General features: G+C 34.8%; 1 non-coding gene across 1 annotated transcript; it reads left to right on the top strand.

Annotated features, from left to right (window-relative positions):
- Positions 1-5506: 5506 nt before the first annotated feature.
- Positions 5507-5580, top strand: TRNAS-ACU (transfer RNA serine (anticodon ACU)). The gene has a single exon. It is a non-coding gene; the product is annotated as a tRNA-Ser (tRNA).

Genomic DNA, 5580 nt, shown 5'->3' with positions numbered 1-5580 from the left:
CTGAAAAGTGTCCACAAAGCCAAGTCTCTGATTAACACCTTTGTAGGGATGGTTTTTCACCTATTACTAAATTAAATTTGCTTCATTGGAAAGGCAGCAAGATGCATCCTCATTTCAATTTCTACTGAAATAATACAGATTAACACCAGGAAACATTAACGCCACTGCATCCTTGCTGCTTTCTCATGTGGAAGTCTGTTTAATGTGAAAACAAGGTGATATCTAATTAGCACACAGGTAAGGAATTAAGAAAATCTTTATTTAAGGGTGAAGATGTTTCTCACAAAATCGTTGCCCCAATGCATCATTGAGATTCAAGCTGGAAAGATGATTTTAATATATCACTTGTACATTTTGTATTGCTCTTCTGGTGACAATGTAGTTTGTTTTTGTCAATTACCCTTTTAATAATAGGGTAAAGAAAATTAAGTGGATTTTTTTAAAGAAAACTATACTGTCAATATACTATTCAAACAAATTAAAATGGTAAAAGTTATTGTACTTCAAGTAAAAATAAAAGAGCAAAAATATCAATCCCAGTTTTGATTACTAAAATTAACAAAAAAAATGCATATAGCAAAGGATAGTTTCAATCTGCCTACCTCTGGGTTATGGGCCCAGCATGCTTCCATTGCAGTACTCTGCTGCACATGTAAGTGCAAGAGATCCTGAAGCACTCACTCATCATGGGAAAGTACCAATGTGTTTCTTCGTTGGTTGATGGAAGAAACATTTTACAAAAACTCTCCAGATTATTGACTTTTTAAAGTTTTTCTAGGAAACGTTCTAGATGTATGCTTATTAGCCTTTGTCAGTATGTACTTTTTGCGAAGTGTCTCTGTGGCGCAATCGGTTAGTGTGTCCGGCTACTAACCAAAAGGTTGGTGGTTCAATCCCAACCAGGGACGTAATTGACCTTATCAGATTTTGGTGATCTTTAAGTAGACAAGTCAAAATTTCAAACCCCCTGTTATGATGTAGGGTACCTGGCCTTCTCTGATGTAATCAGAGTTAGAATTGATTCAGTGATTTTATAAAAACAGCTAGGAAGCACAATTTAGCAGTGGGTTGCAGAGAAAAAGAAATATGCTGGCAAAAAAAATCCAATTGAGTGATTAAACAGCTCTTCATTTTCTGGCTTTATTTTTATGCTAACAAATTTGTTCTCTGAAAAGTGTCCACAAAGCCAAGTCTCTGATTAACACCTTTGTAGGGATGGTTTTTCACCTATTACTAAATTAAACTTGCTTCATTGGAAAGGCAGCAAGATGCATCCTCATTTCAATGTCTACTGAAATAATACAGGTTGACACCAGGAAACATTAACGCCACTGCATCCTTGCTGCTTTCTCATGTAGAAGTCTGTTTAATGTGAAAACAAGGTGATATCTAATTAGCACACAGGTAAGGAATTAAGAAAATCTTTATTTAAGGGTGAAGATGTTTCTCACAAAATCGTTGCCCCAATGCATCATTGAAATTCAAGCTGGAAATATGATTTTAATATATCACTTGTACATTTTGTATTGCTCTTCTGGTGACAATGTAGTTTGTTTTTGTCAATTACCCTTTTAATAATAGGGTAAAGAAAATTAAGTGGATTTTTTAAAGAAAACTATACTGTCAATATACTATTAAAACAAATTAAAATGGTAAAAGTTATTGTACTTTAAGTAATAATAAAAGAGCAAAAATATCAATCCCAGTTTTGATTACTTAAATTAACAAAAAAAATGCATATAGCAAAGGATAGTTTCAATCTGTCTACCTCTGGGTTATGGGCCCAGCATGCTTCCATTGCAGTACTCTGCTGCACATGTAAGTGCAAGAGATCCAGAAGCACTCACTCATCATGGGAAAGTACCAATGTGTTTCTTCATTGGTTGATGGAAGAAACATCTTACAAAAACTCTCCAGATTATTGACTTTTTAAAGTTTTTCTAGGAAACGTTCTAGATGTATGCTTATTAGACTTTGTCAGTATGTACTTTTTGCAAAGTGTCTCTGTGGCGCAATCGGTTAGTGTGTCCGGCTACTAACCAAAAGGTTGGTGGTTCAATCCCAACCAGGGACGTAATTGACCTTGTTATCGGATTTTGGTGATCTTTAAGTAGACAAGTCAAAATTTCAAACCCCCTGTTATGGTGTAGGGTACCTGGCCTTCTCTGATGTAATCAGAGTAAGATTTGATTCAGTGATTTTATAAAAACAGCTAGGAAGCACAATTTAGCAGTGGGTTGCAGAGAAAAAGAAATATGCTGCCGAGAAAAAGAAATATGCTGCCAAAAAAAATCCAATTGAGTGATTAAACAGCTCTTCATTTTCTGTCTTTATTTTTATGCTAACAAATTTGTTCTTTGAAAAGTGTCCACAAAGCCAAGTCTCTGATTAACACCTTTGTAGGGATGGTTTTTCACCTATTACTAAATTAAACTTGCTTCATTGGAAAGGCAGCAAGATGCATCCTCATTTCAATGTCTACTGAAATAATACAGGTTGACACCAGGAAACATTAACGCCACTGTATCCTTGCTGCTTTCTCATGTGGAAGTCTGTTTAATGTGAAAACAAGGTGATATCTAATTAGCACACAGGTAAGGAATTAAGAAAATCTTTATTTAAGGGTGAAGATGTTTCTCACAAAATCGTTGCCCCAATGCATCATTGAAATTCAAGCTGGAAAGATGATTTTAATATATCACTTGTACATTTTGTATTGCTCTTCTGGTGACAATGTAGTTTGTTTTTGTCAATTACCATTTTAATAATAGGGTAAAGAAAATTAAGTGGATTTTTGAAAGAAAACAATACTGTCAATATACTATTAAAACAAATTAAAATGGTAAAAGTTATTGTACTTTAAGTAAAAATAAAAGAGCCGAAATATCAATCCCAGTTTTGGATTACTTTAATTAACAAAAAAAAAATGCATATAGCAAAGGATAGTTTCAATCTGCCTACCGCTGGGTTATGGGCCCAGCATGCTTCCATTGCTGTACTCTGCTGCACATGTAAGTGCAAGAGATCCTGAAGCACTCACTCATCATGGGAAAGTACCAATGTGTTTCTTCGTTGGTTGATGGAAGAAACATCTTACAAAAACTCTCCAGATTATTGACTTTTTAAAGTTTTTCTAGGAAACGTTTTAGATGAATGCTTATTAGCCTTTGTCAGTATGGACTTTTGCAAAGTGTCTCTGTGGCGCAATCAGTTTGTGTGCACGGCTATTAACCAAAAGGTTGGTGGTTCAATCCCAACCAGGGACGTAATTGACCTTGTTATCAGATTTTGGTGATCTTTAAGTAGACAAGTCAAAATTTCAAACCCCCTCTTATGGTGTAGGGTACCTGGCCTTCTCTGATGTAATCAGATTTGATTCAGTGATTTTATAAAAACAGCTAGGAAGCACAATTTAGCAGTGGGTTGAAGAGAAAAAGAAATATGCTGGCAAAAAAATCCAATTGAGTGATTAAACAGCTCTTCATTTTCTGGCTTTATTTTAATGCTAACAAATTTGTTCTTTGAAAAGTGTCCACAAAGCCAAGTCTCTGATTAACACCTTTGTAGGGATGGTTTTTCACCTATTACTAAATTAAATTTGCTTCATTGGAAAGGCAGCAAGATGCATCCTCATTTCAATGTCTACTGAAATAATACGGGTTGACACCAGGAAACATTAACGCCACTGCATCCTTGCTGCTTTCTCATGTAGAAGTCTGTTTAATGTGAAAACAAGGTGATATCTAATTAGCACACAGGTAAGGAATTAAGAAAATCTTTATTTAAGGGTGAAGATGTTTCTCACAAAATCGTTGCCCCAATGCATCATTGAAATTCAAGCTGGAAAGATGATTTTAATATATCACTTGTACATTTTGTATTGCTCTTCTGGTGACAATGTAGTTTGTTTTTGTCAATTACCCTTTTAATAATAGGGTAAAGAAAATTAAGTGGATTTTTTAAAGAAAACTATACTGTCAATATACTATTAAAACAAATTAAAATGGTAAAAGTTATTGTACTTTAAGTAAAAATAAAAGAGCAAAAATATCAATCCCAGTTTTGATTACTTAAATTAACAAAAAAAAATGCATATAGCAAAGGATAGTTTCAATCTGCCTACCTCTGGGTTATGGGCTCAGCATGCTTCCATTGCAGTACTCTGCTGCACATGTAAGTGCAAGTGATCCTGAAGCACTCAGTCATCATGGGAAAGTACCAATGTGTTTCTTCGTTGGTTGATGGAAGAAACATCTTACAACAACTCTCCAGATTATTGACTTTTTAAAGTTTTTCTAGGAAACGTTCTAGATGTATGCCTTTGTCAGTAGGTACTTTTTGCAAAGTGTCTCTGTGGCGCAATCGGTTAGTGTGTCCAGCTACTAACCAAAAGGTTGGTGGTTCAATCCCACCCAGGGACGTAATTGACCTTGTTATCAGATTTTGGTGATCTTTAAGTAGACAAGTCAAAATTTCAAACCCCCTGTTATGGTGTAGGGTACCTGGCCTTCTCTGATGTAATCAGAGTTAGATTTGATTCATTGATTTTATAAAAACAGCTAGGAAGCACAATTTAGCAGTGGGTTGCAGAGAAAAATAAATATGCTGGCAAAAAAAATCCAATTGAGTGATTAAACAGCTCTTTATTTTCTGGCTTTATTTTTATGCTAACAAATTTGTTCTCTGAAAAGTGTCCACAAAGCCAAGTCTCTGATTAACACCTTTGTAGGGATGGTTTTTCACCTATTACTAAATTAAACTTGCTTCATTGGAAAGGCAGCAAGATGCATCCTCATTTCAATGTCTACTGAAATAACACAGGTTGACACCAGGAAACATTAACGCCACTGCATCCTTGCTGCTTTCTCATGTGGAAGTCTGTTTAATGTGAAAACAAGGTGATATCTAATTAGCACACAGGTAAGGAATTAAGAAAATCTTTATTTAAGGGTGAAGATGTTTCTCACAAAATCGTTGCCCCAATGCATCATTGAAATTCAAGCTGGAAAGATGATTTTAATATATCACTTGTACATTTTGTATTGCTCTTCTGGTGACAATGTAGTTTGTTTTTGTCAATTACCCTTTTAATAATAGGGTAAAGAAAATTAAGTGGATTTTTTAAAGAAAACTATACTGTCAATATACTATTAAAACAAATTAAAATGGCAAAAGTTATTGTACTTTAAGTAAAAATAAAAGAGCAAAAATATCAATCCCAGTTTTGATTACTTAAATTAACAAAAAAAAATGCATATAGCAAAGGATAGTTTCAATCTGCCTACCTCTGGGTTATGTTTCCATTGCAGTACTCTGCTGCACATGTAAGTGCAAGAGATCCTGAAGCACTCACTCATCAAGGGAAAGTACCAATGTGTTTCTTCGTTGGTTGATGGAAGAAACATCTTACAAAAACTCTCCAGATTATTGACTTTTTAAAGTTTTTCTAGGAAACGTTCTAGATGTATGCTTATTAGCCTTTGTCAGTATGCACTTTTTACAAAGTGTCTCTGTGGCACAATCGGTTAGTGTGTCTGGCTACTAACCAAAAGGTTGGTGGTTCAATCCCACCCAGGGACG

Source organism: Pseudophryne corroboree, unplaced genomic scaffold, assembly GCF_028390025.1.
Source record: "Pseudophryne corroboree isolate aPseCor3 unplaced genomic scaffold, aPseCor3.hap2 scaffold_1284, whole genome shotgun sequence".
NCBI classification, from domain to species: Eukaryota; Metazoa; Chordata; class Amphibia; order Anura; family Myobatrachidae; genus Pseudophryne; species Pseudophryne corroboree.
The sequence above is the reverse complement of the archived record's forward strand: the minus strand, read 5'-3'. Positions and strand labels throughout refer to the sequence as shown.